Here is a 21,608-nt window from a genome sequence, read left to right as displayed (position 1 = left end):
TAAAATACGATATCCAAAAATTAGGCAAAGAATAAGAGTGTAAAACTGATTGTCGCTTTTTTTATGTCAAATTTAAAAGACATAGAACACACATAACATGATAAAAGAAATGGGAGGAAAAAGGGAAAATTGGGGTAGGAAAAGATAAAAATTGTTGGGAAGGAGGATGAGTGTGCACTCAGTAATTGATGAAAAAGTGCACAGTGCATAGACATAAATAATAGAGGAGAAGGAAGGAGAGGTATTTTATACCTCTCCACATCGCGCCTGATGCCGTGATGTGGGTCACTGAACTGTGACCGAGGTCACACTTTGGTGACGTACGTCTGGGCGCGTGAGCCAGTGGTGGCGCCTGATAATATGGCATCCTTGATTTATAAGTAATTACACCTATAATCACCTTATAAAATACCTCTCCTTCCTCCTCCACCTCACTCCCTTACGAAGCAGCAGCGAAAAATACGTTGGCGTATGTGGAGGTGGCTGTGATGTGCCTATTAGTGATGAGCAAGCATGCTCGCTACTGTCTGGTGCTCGCCCGAGCATCTCACTGCTCGAGATGCTCGACGCTCGCCGAGTATTTCCGGGGTTGCTCGGCGGGAGCTCGGGTCCCCTCCCTGCATATTTGGTGTTCTTTAGAGCCCCAATCAACATGCAGGGATTGTCTGCCACACAGTGCTGCAGCCATGTTGGTTGTGGCATTACAGTAATTGGCTGGCCACACAGCATCATCAGGTCTATATCAGACCTGCCACTGCCGTGCTAGTCACAGCCTACTCCGCAATCAGGCAGTGTAGCGAGAGGTGTTGCTTAGCTAGGGAGAGATTTGGTAGATTATTAGTAGTGTAGGTATTCCACAAGATTCTCTACATATCCATCTCAACTAACAGTCCTTCTGAGGACTAATTCAGCTGCAGAGATATCAGTGCTAGGCAGGCAGGCAGGGTATATAGCAGACTGCAGTGCACATAGCAAGAGGGTCCATTCCATTTCTGTCTGCTGGTGCTTTTACAGATATTTGTAGAAATAGCCCCACGTATCAGGGGCCAGGAATAATTTTTTATCTTAATCCTTATTATTTGCTTAAAAAGCAATCCAGAGAACACCGTTTTTCTGCGCCATTTGATTGTTGGCACTGCAGAATACAGCCAGGCCCTTTCCATATTACAACGCTAAAAATCCAGCTATTTAAAACTGTGGTTTGTCCGTCACATGGATCACATGTCATTGCACTGAAAATACTGCCATTTCTGGCCTCCATTGAAATTTTGTTGCAGCGTGTCAGTGAACTTATTGACATGAGGTCGCTGTTAAAAATAGTTACCTACAGGCCAGCTATTTAAAACTGTGGTTTGTATGTCAGACGTATCACATATAAGTTTGCTCCAAAATCAGCCATTTGTAGTGAGCGTGGAAGATACTGTCCTCCATTTAAAATGGGCAAGGCGCGTGGCAAGGGACGGGGAACTGGACGTGATGGTGATGGTGCATGCAGAGGCCGAGGCCGTGGGCAAGCAGAAATTGTGCCACAACAAACACCCACATCTTCTCGCTCGACTTTCCTGTTCCAATTAATAGGGGACCGCAGAACACCACTATTGAACACAGAGCAGTGTGAAAAGGTTATTGGTTGGAGAGCAGATAATACTTCCAGTCAGTTAGCCACTACCACCACCACCATTCTTTCTTCCGCACGGTCAAGTCTCAGTAGCCATGAATCTGGACCGCATATTCCTCACTCTGATCCTCTTTCCTCCCACCATGCCGAGTGCCCGGAGACAACTGATCCCACACTTGGACACTCTGAAGAGCTGTTCACTTTTCCCTAACCTTCATAGAAAGTGCGTTTCCCCTAAGAGTATCTACATTCCACTGGACGGGTGTGGAATTTTCTATTTTTCCCTAGTAGTTCTCCTCTTTGAGGACTTTCTTTGTGGTTGGGGAAGGCTCCCAACTGATTTCTTCTCTCTTTTTGTGTTGTTTCCCTCCTTTCCTATATTTTTTTTCCTTTCCGAGAGGAAAGAGTTATCATCATTATTCAGATAGAGAAACTGTCTTTCTCTTAAGTTTTTCCAATTTTTATCCCTTTCTCTCTTTCACTAATCCTGCCTCAGACCTAATCCCTGGTCCTCAAAATGAGCACAGTCAAATTCTGTTCTCCAAATGCTCGAGGTCTCAATGTTCCTCAGAAACGTTCTCAGATTCTGTACTCCATGCACAAACAAAAGGTTCATATCCTCATGTTACCAGAGACACATTTTAAATCTGATCAGGTTCCTAAGATAAAATTAGATAGATATTATAGCAATTGGTTTCATAGTACAAATCCTGAAGCAAAATCCAAAGGGGTTTCCATTGCAATCCATAAATCATTAGCATTCTCCCTAATGGACACACTTATTGATACACAAGGCAGATACGTATTTCTCAAGATAAAAATTGTAGATTCAATATACACAATTGCTAATTGGTATCTGCCTAATAAGGGTCAGATTATTGCATGCCGCGCATTCTTAACCACATTGTCTAATTTCTCAGAAAGTACAGTGATTGCAGGAGGAGACATCAATTTTACAATGAACCCAAAAGAAGATAACTCCTCGGGTAGGGGGAACAGTCCCGGTAAGACTGCTATGATCTTTCAAAAGGGCCCTCCACGCCCTCATACTGACCGATGTTTGGCGGATAATGAACGCTCAGGGTAAGGATTACACGGATTTTTCGCATATACATAATTCATATAGTCACATAGACCTCTTTTTTTTGAGCCATTACCCTTTGTCCTGGGAATCCAAGACCACTATCGGAGATACTTTGTGGTCGGACCACGCTCCGGTTTTTCTGACAGTATCTCTTCCACCTCTAGCCCAACGCTCTTGAACTTGGAGATTGAATGATAACCTTATCAAGGATATTCTGTGTGAATCAGAGTTAAAAGAGGCTATTGACTCTTTTATCCAAACATAGATATTAAATTATTTTCAAAAATCTTGGCCGATAGGTTAGCTCCTTTACTCCCCTCTTTAGTTAATAATGATCAAGTAGGCTTTGTCAAAGGACGAGAAGCTGGGACAATACCATTAAGACATTACTCATTATTTCTACAGCAAGAATTGGGTCCACTCCATTAGGTCTTCTATCTATAGATGCAGAGAAGGCTTTCGATAGAGTTCACTGGGGGTTGATGGAGGAAGCTTTAAGGCAGATAGGTTTGGGCCCTTGCTACCTACAGACAATTATGGCACTATATAAAAGGCCAACAGCAAGAGTGAGAGTAAATAATTCTCTTTCTGCTCCATTTGCAATTAACAATGGAACTAGACAAGGGTGCCCCCTATCTCCATTGCTATATGTAGTGGTAATGGAGCATCTGGCCAATTCCCTCAGAAATAATCCCAATATTCACGGATGCAAGTTGGATCTAAGACTTATAAAGCAGCTCTGTATGCAGATGATTTACTTCTCTATATATCCCAACCAAAAAATAACATTTCCAATGATTCTAAAAGAATTTGATAGGTTTGGATTAGTCAGTAATTTTAAAGTCAATTTCTCTAAATCAGAGGCCTTGAACATATCTCTCCCACAGACTGAAGTCTCGCAAGTTATGACTAAATTTCCATTTAAATAGCAGAAAGAATCATTGAAATATTTAGGGGTCCATATTCACTCAGATCCTAATAAATTATTTGAGCTTAACCATCAAGCTTTACTGAATAGAACATATGGAGATCTATTGAAATATGGTAAATTGAAGTTATATTGGTTTGGAAGAATGAACGCCATCAAAATGGACATTTTACCTCGTTTCTTGTACATTTTTCAAACAGTCCAGATCTCTCCTCCCCATAGTTTCTTTCATAAACTAAGGTCAGCTATGATTAAATTCATTTGGGGTAAGATTAAACCTTGCATAAACATACAGACACTCTCTCGTCATAAATCAATGGGTGGTGCAAGCCTTCCAAATTTCAAGTTATTTTCAAGCCTCTGCCTTGCTGAGGATCCTAGATTGGCACTTTTATGCAGACACTAAACAATGGGTGGGAGTGGAACAGGAAGGCTTAGAAGTCCCTTTTAGACATCGACCATGGTGTCAAGAAGACTCAGTGACCTTGGTCAAGTTCAAATTAACTAGGGAAACACTTAGAACATGGTATGCCCTGAGGAAAAAAATGCTTCCAGATTTAACTATTAGTCCACTCACATCAATATTTTATAACCCTTCCTTTCTACCCGGATATCTACGCGGGTCCTTCCTCGAACGGAGGGTAGTGGAGAACACCCGATTGTTTCAAATATTCGAAAATAGTATGATACCTTCTTTTGTATCTTTACAAAGTCTCCAAATGTGAAAATCAAATGCGATCCTTTCTAGTAGCACATAACCCGAATGTAAATTCGCTCTCAAACTACACCTTTTTTGAGAACATGTTCTTTAAGGAAAATGGACCGACTCACGCTATTTCTATGATCTATGAGGGATTGGGTAGAAAGGAGGGAACGGAGAAGCTGTCATATCAGCGAGCATGGGAGAGGGACTTGGGGATTAGTTTGTCCCCTCTTGAATGGGCAAAAGGGTTTCTCTTCACACATAAGCTCACTAATGTTGGGACTGCACAAGAAAAAAACTATAACATACTTACATGATGGTATCACTACCCATCTAAATTACTTGCAATATTCCCTACAGTCTCAGAAATGTGTTGGAGATGTGAATATGACGTGGGTTCCATGATTCATATCTGGTGGGAATGTTCTAGAATTAAACCATTTTGGGAGAAGGTATTAAATAATTACCAACGTATCACAGGTAAGAGAGTAACAAGGTCTCCTCAAATAGCTCTCCTGTCAATTCTCCCTTCTTCAATAACAGCGGCATGGACGGTAATCCCGTGGTTTTGTAAACTTAAAAACCCACCTAGCATATTGGATTGGTACAATGAAATGGTGAATTTATGTAGGATGGAAGAACTTTCTGCAGAATGTAATGGAACCAACGATAAATTCAGAAGGGTCTGGAGCGGATGGATTCTGTTTCAGGATTCACATGATTTTCATACCCTGTTTTAATAGTTTCAACAGATTTATGTGATTGTGCTCATAATCAGCTACATGGGCATAAGGACCTTCCCCTCCCCCTCCCCATCCCTCGTCCCTATGTTTTTCTCTCTTTTTTTCTTTCTTCTCTTGATATGATTTCTTCAGACATAATATAGAAGTTACCTCAAATAACATCTTATTGGTGATTATTACATAAACAATATGATGTTCAAGGTATTACAATGTGAATTGATATTGAAAGAGGTGATCTCATTGGAACTGTGGACATTTTCTATATTGTTATGTTTTGTTCTAATTCAGTTATATTTTTGATTTGCAAAATATATAATAATCAATAATTAATGTTTGGTTAATGTTTAATAAAACAGATTGAATATAAAACACAGCAGATAAATATATATACCAATGAATAGCAGAGCAATACAGGCATGAAGATAGCATAACAATGAAGAAAAAGGAAACGCTGCACTCACCGTACCATTAAAGAAATAATCCTTTATTTCATATCAATGTAAAAATGATGGCGTGCAGGGAGTGCGGGGAGGAGGAGGACGGACGACAGCTGTTTCACGCTGAATCAAGCGCTTCCACAGGTCCAGGTAATTAGTGACGCTACATCACTTCCTTAAATAGGTGGCTACCAGCCTGAGTCACATGTTAAAAACAAAATTTACATATTCATAAAAACATAGAGAAATCTTAATGGACATTTAATCCCAAAGAACCATTAGCATTCACTCGGTCAATCCATTTAGCTTCCATTTGCAGGAACAATTTATTATGGTTACCACCTTTTGAAGGAAAATGTACTTGTTCAATCCCAGCTAATTTTAAAAGTCTTGGATTTGCACTGTGATGATTAATCATGTGTGATATTAATCTTTGAGAACCTTTTTGTGTCTCAATCGAATGCAAATGTTCCCTTATACGAACGAACAGTGGGCGAATTGTCTTTACAATATAAAAGAAACCACAGGGACAAAACATCACATACACAATAAATCTAGATCTACAGGAAATAAAATCCTTAACAAAATGGTTAATAGGGCCAATGTGTAGCGGATTAGTAGCCAAATGGATGTCCCAAAAAGAGCATGATCCACATTTAAAGTTGCCTTTCGGTCAGGGCCGGCTCCAGGTTTTTGTGGGCCCTGGGCGAAAGAGTCTCAGTGGGCCCCTTTAACACATACCACGATTCATGATGCACAGATACCGCAGAGAAATATATATATAGTACAATGCAAAGATTTCACTTCTTACATTACATGACAGATATCTATTGTAAATTCCACAATAGCTCAGAAACCGGCGAATTGCTCCATACAGAATACTGGCCCCCATATAACACTCCATATAATGCTCCACACAGCATACTGGCCCCCATATAACGCTCCATACAGAATACTGGCCCCCATATAATGCTCCATGCAGGCTGTGCTCCCACATAATGGTCCATACAGGCTGTTCCCCCCACATAATGCCTCATGCAGGCCATTCCCCCCACATAATGCCCCACTCAGACTGTTCCCCCCTTATAATGCCCCATGTAGGCTGTTCCCCCCCATATAATGCCCCACGCAGGATGTCACCCCCCTTATAATGCCCCATGCAGGATGTCACCCCCCCTTATAATGCCCCATGCAGGATGTCACCCCCCTTATAATGTCCCATGCAGGATGTCACCCCCACCCACTTATAATGCCCCATGCAGGATGTCACCCCCCCTTATAATGCCTCATGCAGGATGTCAACCCCCTCCCTTATAATGCCCCCCATGCAGGATATCACTTGCCCCCCATATAATGCCCCATGCAGGATATCACTTCCCCCCATATAATGCTGCATGCAGGATGTCACTTCCCCCCCTTTTAATGCCCCATGCAGGATGTCACCTCTCCCCCCTCCCTTACAATGCACCATGCAGGATGTCACTTCACCCCCTTATAATGCCCCATGCAGGCTGTTCCCCCTATATAATGCCCCATGCAGGATATCACCCCCCCTTATAATGCCCCATGCAGGATGCCACCCCCCTAATAATGCCCCATGCATTATGTCACCCCCCCTTATAATGCCCCATGCAGGATGTCACCCCCACCCCCATATAATGCCCAATGCAGGATATCACACACACACACCCATATAATGTCCCATGCAGGATGTCACCCCCCCCCCATATAATGCCCCATGCCTCCATACATTAAAAAAAAAAATCAAATACTCACCTCACTCCTCCTCACCTGGACTCCAGCGTCGCCGGCGTCTTCTCGCTCTGCGCTTTGACTGCTCAGGAGAGAGTGCGGTGTAAAGACGTCACCGCATTCTCTGACCTGAGACGTCGCAGTGCAGCAGCCGCGAAATAGACCGGACCTACTGCGGAGACACGAGGGGGGGGGGTAAGTATTGTGCCGGCTGCCGGGGCCCTGAGCAAGCGAGGGGGAGCGGGCGCTGACACCTCTCTCCTCTGCTCACGGCTGCCGGGGCCCATAGCGCGGCGGGGTGCCTGACGGCGAGTGGGCCCCCTCGCCTGCTCAGGGTCCCGGCACTTGCCCGGGTGCGCCGGGAGCTGACGCCGGACCTGCTTTCGGTCTAAAATCTCATACCCAATTTTTAGATTTAGTTGATAATATATGTATACTAACTATGTCACTTAGATTGTGGTATCTTTTATACGAAATAAGTGGCTTATCTATAGCGGTTTCTGCTAAATCTTTATCTGTCTCCAATAGGTGCCAGTTGTTATAAATGGCTTTGCAGATAGTGTTATCAAGAGGACTGTGTTTAAAATGAAAAATGAATCTATTCATATCATTAGTCTGAGTATTTGTCTTATAGAGCAAGTCATGTTGAGAGAATTTTTTCGTTCTCTAAAAAGCAGCATCCAAATCCCAACCTGGGAAGCCCCTTGCTAAGAAGCTATTTTTAAGTTCATTTGCTTCTTCTAAGAACATTTGGTCAGAATTATTTATTTTCCTAAGCCACAAGAACTGGCTGTATGGCAGCCCTGCTTTTGTATGCGGTGGGTGTGCGCTCTGATAATGCAACAAAGAATTACTGGCAGTAGGTTTTTTAAAAACTTTGGTATGAATATTTTTAGTATGACATCATTCAGATATGTCACAAACTCAGAAAATTGTGAGGCCGACCCTGCCCATACTATGAATATGTCGTCATCTGAATGATGTCAACACTGCCAATATGAAATTTACCTTGTCATTTGGTGGATAAGTCCTTAATTTTCTGGATGTAGAGATAAATAGTAATATTCATACCAAAGTGTTTAAAAAACCTACTGTCAGTAATTCTTTGTTGCCAAAAATTTGGACGCAACCCAATACCCCTTTGAAGAAACATAGAGGAGGGTCTCAGTAAAAAAAATGTTCCCATTATAAAGGAGTGGGTCTCCTATAGTGGTAATGCCCATGCTGTGACAAAAAGGGCTGCCAAAATTTAGGAAAAACCCCACTAACAATTTAAACACACATAGAGCTGGGCCACAGTAACAACATGTTCCTATTAGAAAGGAGAGGGTCTGCTATCCAGTTATAGGGTATGCAGTGAGTCCAACAGCTGCCAAAATTTATGAAAAACCCCACTAACAATTTAAACACACATAGAGCTGGGCCACAGTAATGACATGTTCACATTAGAAAGGAGAGGGTCTGCTATCCAGTTATAGGGTATGCAATGAGTCCAACGGCTGCCAAAATTTAGGAAAAACCCCACTAAGAATTTAAACACACATAGAGCTGGGCTACAGTAACAAGTACGACATGTTCCCATTAAAAAGGAGTGGGTCTCCAATACTGTTTGCCTATGCAGTGAATGCAATGGCTGCCAAAAATTTGGAGGAACTCCAATGCCCCTTGTAAGAGACGTAGAGGTCAGAGGGCCTCCTGAAAACAATGTTCCCATTATAGGAAGTGAGTCTCCCACACTATTTGCCTATGCAGTGAATGCAACGGCTGCCAAAAATTTGGAGGAACTCCAATGCCCCTTGCAAGAGACGTAGAGGTCGGAGGGCCTCCTGAAAACAATGTTCCCATTATTAGGAAGTGGTTTCTCCCATACTGTTTGCCTATGCAGTGAATGCAACGGCTGGCAAAAATTTGGAGGAACTCCAATGTCCCTTGCAAGAGACGTAGATATGGTGATATGGTAGTGATATGGATGAGGATGTGGAGGATGAGGAGAAGGAGGACAAGAGCAAATAGACAAAATCAGGAAGTGTATACCCATGTCTGGGTGTGAAGACAGAGGTGCATGGGAATAGAGTTAGACCTCACAAAAAAAACAACTGTATTTGAGTTTATATTATGCTGCTATCATTCGGTGGTTTTGAGAAGTCTGGCCCAATCCAGCCCTTGTTCATTTTTATAAGAGTCAGCCTGTCAGCATTTTCAGTTGACAGGCGGATGCGCCTATCGGTTATAATTCCACCAGCGGCACTAAAAACCATATCTGACAAAACGCTGGCGGCAGGGCAGGCTAGGCCAAGACATCCAAGGCGTAGAGAGCCGGTTCATGCCACGTGTCCAGCTTGGATACCCAATAATTATAAGACACAGAGGAATCATGAAGGACATTGGTATGGTCGGCAAGGTACTCCCTCACCATCTTCCGAAACTTTTCTCTCCTTGGGAGAGTACCCCGCGCCTCAGGGCCTGTGCGATGGGAGGGTCTGAAAAAACTGTCCCAGAACTTTGACAGTGTTCTCCTGCCTCTGCTGGATTGCATTCGTTGTCTCTCTCGCCTGTACTCCTTGGTTGTCCAACAAACTGTGACCTCTGCCACCAGTGTTTTCAGATGGGAATTTTTTAAATAATTCCACAACAAGGGCATTCTTGTAGTGCACCATTTTATTAGGCCTGTCCTGCGCAGGAATAAGAGACAGAAAGTTCTCCTTGTAGAACGGGTCTAGAAGTGTCACCAACCAGTAATGACTGGCACCCAAAATTTGGACAATGTGAGGGTCACGGGAAAGGCAGCGTAACATAGACTCAGCCATGTGTGCCAGACTGCAAAGAGGCAAGACTTTCGTGTCCTCACCAAGAGGACGACTGACCGTGCTCTCCTCCTCCTTCCTGTCCTCAGGCCATCCATGGTGAACAGACGGTATGACAGTTGTGCAGGAAGTACTGTCTATAGCGCAGGAAAATAGCTCCTGTTCTTCCTCCTCCTCCTCTTCCTCATTGTCACCCAATCCACGTTGGGATGAGATGAGGCTGGGCTGTGTGTAATCAACCTGTATGGTTCCTTGCTCCATCTCATCGTGCTTCGCCTGCAATGCATCCTCTTTAATTGTGAGCAGACAGAGTTTCAGAAGACAGAGAAGCGGGATGGTGACGCTAATTATGGCATCATCGCGGCTCACCATCTTGGTGGAGTCCTCAAAGTTTTGGAGGATGGTACACATGTCGGACATCCATGTCCACTCCTGAGGTCTTATGTGTGGAGTCTGAATTGAATACCGATGGCTTTGTTGATGCTGGTAGTCAACAACTACCCTCTTCTGCTCACAAATCCTTTCCAATATCTACAATGTAGAGTTCCAACGCGTGGGGACATCGCAGATCAGTAGGTGAGCTGGAAGCTGCAAACGCTGCTGAAGCACGGCAAGGGCGGAGGAAGCTGTAGCTTTCTAAAATGGGCACACAGGTGGCGTACTTTCACAAGCAGATCTGTCAGATCCGGGTAGGTTTTGAGAAACTGCTGAACCACGATGTTAAGCACATGGGCTAGGCATGGTATGTGTGTGAGCTCGTCTCGCCTCAGAGCCGCCACCAGGTTCCGGCCATTGTCACACACAACCATGCCTGGCTGTAGGGTCAGTGGTGTCAGCCACAGATCTGCCTGTTCTTTCAGAGCTGTCCACAACCCTTCAGCATTGTGAGGTTTGTCACCTAAGCATATTAGCCTCAACACAGCCTGTTACCGCTTGGCCAAGGCAGTGCTGCAGTGCTTCCAGCTTGCGACTGATGTGGTCATTTCGAAGATGGAGGCTGAAGAGGAGGAGGAGGAGGTGGTGCAGGAGCTGTAGAATGTGGGGGCATTTGCGAAATGTATGAATTTAGTAGTGTGGCCTGTGGGGCATTGGCTGTATATTTGCACTTGCGTTCCAAGGACTGGGGTAGGGACAACTGAATGCTGCGCTGGGACAAGGATGTGCTTGCTGATGGTGCTAGTTGAGAGTGTGCAACGACACATGCAAGGCATCTTGGCATGCGCCATGGACAGGGGATTGGCGTGCACGCACAACAGTGGAAGAAGCAGTGGTGTCACCCGCAGACACTGTTTTTGGACCCTTAGGTTCGACCCACTTAGTCAGGTGCTTTGCTGCCATGTGCCTGATCATGCTGGTGGTGGTCAGGCTGCTAGTTTTGCTATCCCTGCTGATGCTGGCCTGGCAGGTGGTGCAAATGGCCTTTTTGGGGTTATCTGCAGAGTCTTTAAAAAATAACCAGACTCGAGAAGACCTAACAGTTGTACTGGCAACTTCTGTCATGTTGGCGTTATGAGGAAAGCTTTCCAGCCTTGTGTCTGTGGCCACCACACTGCATTTTCCAGCCTGTTGTGGTGCTATGCCTCCCCTGTGTACTGCTGTCCTCGCTTTGCATATCACCTTGCCAGGTTGGGTCAGTGACTTCATCGTCCTCCACTTCCATACCCTGGTCCTCCTCCTGACTTTCTGGCAATTGTGTCTCATCATCATCATCATCCCCCTCTTGCGTCAGTAATTTCACTTTCCCACCATTGCTTTTGTGTGACCGTGGCTGCTCCAATATTTGGGCATCGCTACACGCGTTCTTTTCTTGATCCGCTTGGAGCTGGCCGGGCGAGAGGCCCGAATATACAAATGGAAAAGTGATCAGCTCTTCTGAGTGTCCAAGTGTGGGATCAGTTGTCTCCGGGCACTTGGCATGGTGGGAGGAAGGAGGATCAGGGTGAGGAATATGCGGTTCAGACTCACGGCTACCGAGACTTGACCATGTGGAAGACAGGGTGGTGGCAAAGTGACTGGAAGCATTATCTGATATCCAACCAACAACCTTTTGACACTGCTCTGGGTTCAATAGTGGTGTACTGTGGTCCCCTAGTAATTGGAACAGGAAGGTGGAGCTACAAGATGTGGGTGTTTGTTGTGGCACAATTTCAGTTTGCCCACGTTCTCTGCATGCACCATAACCACCACGTCCACTTCCCTGTCCCTTGCCACGCACCTTGCCCATTTTAAACGGAGGACAATATTTTTCACGTTCACGAGAAATGACTGATTTTGGAACGAAGTTATATGTGATACGTCTGACAGAGAACCATGATTTTAATTAGCAGACCTGTAATTTACTAATATTATTCTACACAGGGACCTAGTGTGACTATCTTTACCGACACACTGCAACTGAATGAAAATGGAAGAAATGGCTGATTTTGGAACACTCTTATAGGTGATAAGTCTGACAGACAACCACTGTTTTAAATAGCAGACCTGTAATTTACTAATACTATTCTTCACAGACACCTAGTGTGAACAGCTTGACTGACACACTGCAACAGAATGGAAAAGGAGGCCAATATTTTTCACGTTCAGTTCAAATTTCTGGATTTTTATAGATGAAATATGGAACAGATCTGGCTGTATTCTGCAGTGCTAACAAGCAAATGGAGCAGAAAAATGGAGTACTCTGGATTGCTTTTTAAGCAAATAACCAGAATTAAGATGAAAAAAAAATTTGCCCTGGCCTCTGATATCTGGGGCTATGTCTACAAATATCTGTAATTATTACAGCAGCAGCAGACAGGATGTTGAATGGACCCTCTTGTGCTGTATCATACACTGCAGTCTGCCACATACACTGCAGTCTGCCTGCCTAACTCCTCCCCAGAACTGATTATATGCAGCTGGATTAGTCCTCAGAAGACTGTTAGTTCAGATGGATATATACAGTATATGTTGCGGAATACCTATACTAACAGGACGTTCAATGGACCCTCTTGTGCTGTATCATACACTGCAGTCTGCCACATACACTGCCTGCCTCCTGTCTAGCACTGATTATATGCAGCTGGATTAGTCCTCAGAAGGACTGTTAGTTCAGATGGATATATATATATGTTGTGGAATACCTATACTAACTATAAAGAAGCAAATCTCTCCCTGACTCAGCAGCACCTCTCCCTACTCTACCTGTTTCCGGGGTAGACTGTGACATCCATAGCGGTGCCAGGTCTTATAGACCTGATGATGCTGTGCGGCCAGCCAATCACTGTAATGTCCACAACCAACATGGCTACGGCATTACAGTGCGTGGCAGGCAATCCATGGAGGGAGGGGACCCGAGTTCCCGCCCGAGCAACCCGGAAATACTCGCAGAGCGCCGAGCTTGTCGAGCACAGTGATGCTCGGCCGAGTACCGAGCAGTGGCGAGCACGTTCTCTCATCCCTATTCAGCACAGTCACTGGTGGATGGGCGACTACTACTTCCATCCAGGGGTGCCAGCACTCGCTATTTACAATGACAGCAGGTACTATTACCACCATCAGCCAACGCCAATGACCCGCGGTAAGATTTTTACCGCGGTTCACTGTCCCAGCTGTGACACCGAACCCGAGCCCGATAAGTAACACGGACTTTCTCTGGAAGTCTGTGTTCGGGGTCCGTGACCGAACAGTAGGTGTCCGGTACAGACGGCGAACTTTACTGTTTGGTTCGCCCAACACTAGTCATCATGAATAATGTAACAGGTTTACTTTAAAATTCAGTGATACTGCATATATAAATGTGAAACAGCCATCAGTGTTTTTCATCCCAGAAAAACTGCTGAAAATTCTTACCAAAACTCTGACGACAAAGATCAAAAGCACTGATGAAACTCGTACCATTTTTTTGCATACAAGAAAAATCACTGACATCTTAATTAAAAATGGAGGAAGAAAACAGATTCAATTTCTTGCCACATTTGCGAGAAGATATCCAGCCTGCATGGGCCAATATTCCTCCATTTCAAATTTTTCTGACACGAAATTGCTGCACTTGGAAAGGCCATAGGAGGTCCAACGTACTAATAGACAGGTGTCTCTAATAAACTCCCCAATCAGTTTATAGGTGTGTGATGAACCTGTAGCCGCCATCTTGGTAATGATAAATCATATCCAGGGATGGCCACACTTCAGCAGCCCCCACCCTTGGGACCTTCTGTTAAAACGTCAACTAGATAGTTTCCCCCCATCCAGGCTCCTGTAAGATAAGAAGCCTACTTAACACTTGAATGCTAGGAGCTTCAAAGACTTCGAGAGGAAACACAGCCAGCAGGGGGGGGTGCTTCGTCTATCTGTACCTGACCATTTGTCCCATAGGACTAGTTTCTTTGTCTGTCACAAGCATGGAGGCATAAGATATAGAAACATGAATAGTACACGCATGTTGCGTGGGATGGGCCAATAAAAAAATATCACGGCGTCCCGGAGCCATTGCGCACACAAGCCTCCGCGGTAGACGTTTGTACGTGCTCTGGAAGCCAAGATATAGCGCGGAGCCATTCCTGAGGACCGTATGGTATCAGAATTGATATCAAAAGGTCGGTTACGGCGGCCCGAATCCATGGGAACCCCTGGGGGTATCCTGAGACCATCCCAGAAGAAGTTATTGGGTTCCTTAGAATTTGGGCTTCTGATCGAAGTTAGACCTGAGGGTGGAGACTGAGCCAGCTGACCTCACCAGCAGTGGGCGGGACGGGGCAGGTAAGATAGCAGGACAGACAAGAGACAAGGCAGTCTTGACCCAAGAGTGGGGTGCTGAACATCTGAGCACCAGCTGAGGCCACCAAGGGGAGGAGCAGTTTGACCATGCGGTGGTAGGCCTCAGCCTGTAACAAAGAACCGTGCCTGCGACCGCAGAATCCTCTCCCTGCGTCACAAGAAAATCAAGAAACCGGTAACTGATATGCTGTGGTGATTCTGTGTGTTGTATTCCATTGTTGTATAGTTTAGCCTGACCTTATACCTGTGTATATTTAGTTGTATATCGTGTATCTAGTGTATTATTATAATCAATTACCTCAAGTAATTGTGGGCCTGCCTTTTATTCTGCATAACGAACGCACGTCCGTGTGAGCTCGGCTCAAGCCAAAAACGCTACCCAGGGTTGGTTCCTGACCCGATATAGGCCCATTCACGGACTGGGCGTATATCTAAAATAGGGACTGGTGGCAGCATACCAACTGGGGATTGGGGAAGGCTGGTAGTGACGGTCGGAGGTTCAGATATATATATTCCTGGCGCGGCCAAGGAAGATATATATACCGCCCTCACTACAGAGGGCCCCGATACCCAGTAGGTTACAGGACAGTCTCCCTGGCGACCGCTTATCCTAGGTGCAGTTCCTTGACTGACCTGAGGCTAAGAGGGCGCTAGCGAGTTGTGCTGTGTAGTGACGTTACGGTTTAGTGACGTTGAAGGGATAACACACTACCGTGTTCCCTGCGCTGGTTGCAGCTTCCTGGCACTACTTTCTCTAGGTGCAGTACCTTGACTGACCTGAGAGGTAAGGGGGCGCCAGAGAGCTGCACCCACCGGCCGGCTTTCATCACATTGGTGGCAGAGCGGTGGGATTGCAGAATAATAGTGTTGTGGGACCCCTACTCCCAGGCACTAAAGACTGCCAGTGGTAACTTCCACTGCTGGAGTCTTAAGGTCAGCCCAACGTTAGACGGTCAGGCTAAAAGTATAACAAGGTGTGTGCAAACTCAGGGTTGCAGCGGTGTCGGTTACCAAGATGGCAGACGGCACCAGGAGCAAGACCCTGCAGGAGGATAATGCTACGGTCCGTGTGGCAGGAGGGGAGGACATTGTTACTCATGGCGAGGAGGAGTCCAGCCCGGGCACCTCAGGGAGCCAGTCCCCAGTATACGGTCCCGCAGTGGGCTGCCCACCACCTACCCAGCCCAGCCTGTCCAGATCACAAGCCCTTTTACAAGCGGCTATGGCAAGTCTCCAGTCTCATGGCGATGCCGTCTACAAAACCCTCCTGGCAGCATCAGAGAAGGCAGCGGAGGAGGAGCGCGAAGCTGCGGAGCGCCGGGAGGCTGCGGAGCGTGAAGCTGCAGAGCGCCGGGAGGTTGCGGAGCGTGCAGAGCGAGCTGCGGAGCGCCAGCACCAACTGGACCTGGCCCAGCGGGGGCTTCCGCTAGAGCAACCAACCCATCAGGAGACCAAGTCGTCCAAAGTCCGAGCTGAGGACTTCCCTCTACTGGAGAAGGATGGGGACCTGGACTCCTTTCTGGTGGCATTTGAACGGACCTGTCTTCAGCACCATCTGGCCCGGGATCAGTGGGCCAGATACCTGACCCCCCGTTTGAGGGGTAAGTCCCTGGATGCCTTGGGGGACTTAACTGCCGGGGAGGTACAGAACTACGACTGCATCAAGCGGGCCCTGATCCGGCAGTACAACCTCACTCCCGAGTCGTACCGCCAGAAGTTCCGGAGCCTGCTGCGTGGCCCCAAGGACACCTGGACCGATCATATGCGGGCGCTGTTGAGAGCCGCAGAGCACTGGACCTCGGGTCTAGCGCTTACTACCCGCCAGGAGGTCCAGGAACTGTTCGTCACGGAGCAGTTTTTGTGGAACTGCCCAGAGGACCTCCGACAGTTCCTCCGTGACCGAAAACCAACAGGGGCTTCTGCTACAGCCGCCCTGGCAGACGAGTATGCCAATAACAGGGCGCCTGAGCTGAAGAAGTCTGCCAGCAGCACCTGGAGAGGGGGTAAGCCCAGTCATGCCCCTGTTTCCCCGGCCCCTAGAACACAAGGGGTGTATCCCCCTGTTGCCCTCTCCAGGCAAGGACCAGACGTAAGACGTTGTCATCTATGCAACAAACCAGGACACTTTAGGGCTGAGTGTCCCCAGCGCCAAAAGACCCCATCCCAGTCCCAGAGAGCGCCCAATGTTTTGTGTGTGGGAGGGGGTGGTGGTAGGTCCCTGGACAACATCCAACCCGTCACCATAGGCCGTTCTGCGGTCATGGGACTGCGGGACACGGGCGCTGAACGAACACTGGTACGGCCTGAGGTGGTGTCCCCCCAGGACTTGGTACCAGGAAAGACTCTTTCCGTCTCCGGGGTTGGAGGCGTGGAGCCGGCACTTCCCGTTGCCATGGTGTATTTGGACTGGGGTGCCGGAAGGGGGATGCGGGAGGTGGGAGTAACGCCAAATATTCCCGCAAATGTTTTATTAGGGACCGACTTGGGGCGTCTAGTATCGCAGTATGTACCCTCTGAACCCCCAAGTTCGGCCCCCCAAGAGTGTATTGATTTGTCTGCTGCTAATGCCAACCATGTTGTATGTAGTGTGTGTCCTGCTGAGGAGGAGGGAGTGAAACCTGAGGGTAACACCTGCACAGACACAACACAAACAGGGTTAGTGAAAGCAGGTGGGGAGTGTGGGGATGCCCGCAGAGGTGCTCAGCCGGCGTGCCGTGACCTCTTGTCCTCCGGTGAGGGAGGGGGCGGGCAGGATTCTGTAGAGGGAAGCTCAGGGATGGAGAGGGGGGCAGCTACCGGCAGTGTAGGGCTCCCAGGGGTATCCAGGCTGCTGAGTATAGGCCCACTGCAGGGGGAGGAACAGGCCATGGGAGGTGGGGGTGTCCCAAGAGAGGAGCCGCCAGGTAAGACCCCAGGGCAGGAGTTCCCCACATCCGAGATGTCCAAAGGCCTAGGAAGCCTGCCTGATCGGGCGGCTTGGTCAGAAACAGAGGGGAAGCAGGCACTACCCACGGTCACAGCGGTCATAGCCGCTGTCACCAGGAGTGGGAGCGCCGGAGCCCAAGGAGCCTTGCAGAGGTCCGACGGCTTCCCCACTTCTGACCAAGTGTCTGCCGGGTCAGACAGCGGCCAGGTGACATGCCCGGAGGGGCTGACAGAGGATGTGGCAGTTTCGTCGATTCTGGCCACATCAAGTCAGGAATTTCAGGCTGCGTTGGAAGCAGACGACAGCCTGAAAGCTCTCAAGGAACAGGCGGCACAGCCTCCCATGGAGTCAGACTGCGAGCGTGTGGTCTGGGACCAGGGACGGCTGTACCGGGTAACGGTCCAGCAGGGTTCACCGGAGGCGTGGCCCAGGGACCGACAGTTAGTGGTACCCTATCCGTTCAGGGCGGAATTGTTGCGGATCGCACACGAGATTCCGATGGCCGGACACCTAGGGATCGCTAAAACCAAGGCCAGGATAGCTCAGCATTTCTACTGGCCTGGGATGGGAGCCGCGGTGGGTGCCTACTGCCGTTCGTGTGACACCTGTCAGAGGGTGGGGAAGGCGGGGCCGCGCCCCAAAGCCCCACTGGTAACTCTGCCAATCATCGAAGAGCCTTTCTCGAGGGTCGCTGTGGATCTTATTGGACCTCTGCCCACTCCCAGCCACTCCGGGAAATGCTTCATACTCACGGTAGTGGACTATGCCACCCGGTACCCGGAAGCGGTAGCTTTGTCGTCCATTCGGGCCGACAAGGTGGCTACCGCCTTACTGGAGATCTTCTCCAGAGTGGGTTTCCCCCAAGAAATGCTCACCGACCGAGGGACCCAGTTCATGTCGCGGCCGATGGAGTCCCTCTGTAAGCAAATGCAGGTGCAACATCTGGTGGCCAGCCCGTATCACCCACAGACTAATGGCCTGTGTGAGCGGTTCAATGGCACCTTAAAGCAGATGCTTAAGATGTTGGTCGACTCCCACGGGAGAGACTGGGAGCGTTACCTCCCACACCTCCTATTTGCTTACCGGGAGGTTCCGCAGGCCTCAACGGGGTTCTCCCCCTTTGAGCTCCTGTACGGGCGACGGGTACGGGGCCCCCTGGCTCTGGTGAAGGAAGCATGGGAAGGGGATTTGGCCACCCCCGAGGTGTCGGTCATCGAGTATGTCGTGCGCCACCGGGACAGGATGATGGCCTTGGCAAAGCTGGTGCAGGACAATATGGCCCAGGCCCAGGCCGACCAGAAGCGGTGGTACGACCAGAATGCTTGTGAGAGGACCTACCAGGTGGGTCAAAAGGTGTGGGTACTGGTCCCCGTACCACAGAACAAGCTTCAGGCAGCCTGGGAAGGTCCCTACTTCGTGCACCAGAAACTCAATGCCGTCACCTATCTGGTCACCCTGGATCACGCCCGTGGAAGGAGGAAGGCCTTCCACGTGAACATGATGAAGGCTCATCATGAGCGGGAAGCGACTGCCCACCCAGTGTGCAACCTTCCTGAGGAAGGAGAGGTAGAAACCCTCCTGGATCTGCTCACCCAAGCCAAGGCGGGTGGGTCCATCGAGGATGTGGGGGTTGGCCACCAGCTCACGGAGGACCAACGGTCCCAGCTGGGGACCACCCTGCACCCCTTCCGGGGGCTGTTCAGCAGCCTGCCCGGAAGGACTGAGATGGCTGTCCACGACGTGGACACTGGCGATCACCCGCCGATCCGGCGTTCAGCATATCGGGTCTCTTTCGAGGTGCAGGGAAACATGCGCCAAGAGATAGACGAGATGCTGAAGCTGGGGGTGATCCAGGCATCCAGCAGCGCGTGGGCCTCGCCTGTAGTCCTCGTACCAAAGAAGGACCGAACTACACGGTTCTGCGTGGACTACCGGGGGCTCAACGCTGTAACGGTCACCGATGCGTTCCCCATACCACGCATCGATGACCTGCTCGATCGGATGGCCGGGGCTAAGTACCTGACCATCATGGATCTGAGCCGGGGGTACTGGCAGATTCCTCTGACCCCAGCGGCAAGGGAACGCTCTGCCTTTATCACCCCTTTTGGACTGTACGAGTCCACAGTGATGCCATTCGGCATGAAGAATGCCCCTGCCACTTTTCAGCGGATGGTCAATACGCTGCTTGAGGGACTTGAAGGGTACGCGGCTGCGTACTTGGACGATATTGCAGTCTTCAGTCCCACTTGGGAGGATCACCTAGAGCACCTGCGGCAGGTGCTCGGTCGGATCCACCGGGCAGGCTTGACCATCAAGCCGGAAAAGTGCCAGCTGGGCATGAGTGAGGTCCTCTACCTGGGTCACCGGGTAGGCGGGGGGGTTCTGAAGCCAGAACCGGGGAAAGTGGATGCCATCGCATCCTGGCCCACTCCTAGGACCAAAAAGCAGGTGATGTCCTTCTTGGGGACCGCCGGGTACTATAGGAGGTTCGTCCCACACTATAGCACCCTGGCCAAGCCCCTGACGGACCTCACCAAGAAGAAGCTGCCCGTCGCAGTCGACTGGACAGTCGCCTGCGAGACAGCTTTCGGGGCACTCAAGGCCGCCCTAAGTAGCTCCCCTGTACTGCAAGCTGCCGACTTCGACCGGCCGTTTGTGGTACAGACCGACGCCAGTGACTTTGGCCTCGGTGCTGTGCTAAGTCAGGTCAACACGACAGGCCAGGAACATCCTGTCTTGTACCTGAGCAGGAAGCTACTGCCCCGGGAGGTGGCTTACTCCACGGTGGAAAAAGAATGCCTGGCAATTGTATGGGCCCTGCAGCGTCTGCAGCCCTACTTGTACGGGAGCCATTTCACCGTGGAGACGGACCACAACCCCCTCAGCTGGTTACACACGGTCTCTGGGTCGAATGGCAGGTTGCTACGCTGGAGCCTCGCTCTCCAGCAGTACCACTTCTCCATTCGCCACAGAAGAGGCCGTGACCACGGTAACGCTGACGGGTTATCCCGGCAAGGGGAGGGTGCAGAAGGACGCACGGGGGAACATAGGAATGTGCTACCCCCTCGCGCCCTCGTATAGGGGGAGGTGTGATGAACCTGTAGCCGCCATCTTGGTAATGATAAATCATATCCAGGGATGGCCACACTTCAGCAGCCCCCACCCTTGGGACCTTCTGTTAAAACGTCAACTAGATAGTTTCCCCCCATCCAGGCTCCTGTAAGATAAGAAGCCTACTTAACACTTGAATGCTAGGAGCTTCAAAGACTTCGAGAGGAAACACAGCCAGCAGGGGGGGGTGCTTCGTCTATCTGTACCTGACCATTTGTCCCATAGGACTAGTTTCTTTGTCTGTCACAAGCATGGAGGCATAAGATATAGAAACATGAATAGTACACGCATGTTGCGTGGGATGGGCCAATAAAAAAATATCACGGCGTCCCGGAGCCATTGCGCACACAAGCCTCCGCGGTAGACGTTTGTACGTGCTCTGGAAGCCAAGATATAGCGCGGAGCCATTCCTGAGGACCGTATGGTATCAGAATTGATATCAAAAGGTCGGTTACGGCGGCCCGAATCCATGGGAACCCCTGGGGGTATCCTGAGACCATCCCAGAAGAAGTTATTGGGTTCCTTAGAATTTGGGCTTCTGATCGAAGTTAGACCTGAGGGTGGAGACTGAGCCAGCTGACCTCACCAGCAGTGGGCGGGACGGGGCAGGTAAGATAGCAGGACAGACAAGAGACAAGGCAGTCTTGACCCAAGAGTGGGGTGCTGAACATCTGAGCACCAGCTGAGGCCACCAAGGGGAGGAGCAGTTTGACCATGCGGTGGTAGGCTTCAGCCTGTAACAAAGAACCG

The 21,608-nt window shown here is 48.8% G+C and overlaps 1 protein-coding gene across 1 annotated transcript in view; it reads right to left on the bottom strand.

The window, feature by feature from the left end:
- The window catches only part of LOC141270660 (uncharacterized), a 741,199-nt gene that overhangs the window by 470,212 nt on the left and 249,379 nt on the right, over positions 1 to 21,608 (bottom strand). The gene's annotated exons all lie outside the window — the stretch shown is intronic.

This window comes from Phyllobates terribilis, unplaced genomic scaffold, assembly GCF_046119375.1.
Source record: "Phyllobates terribilis strain yellow unplaced genomic scaffold, ASM4611937v1 Scaffold_5__5_contigs__length_657084704, whole genome shotgun sequence".
In the NCBI taxonomy this organism is placed as follows: Eukaryota; Metazoa; Chordata; class Amphibia; order Anura; family Dendrobatidae; genus Phyllobates; species Phyllobates terribilis.
Note: the sequence above shows the minus strand (reverse complement) of the source record. Positions and strands in the feature narration are given on the sequence as shown.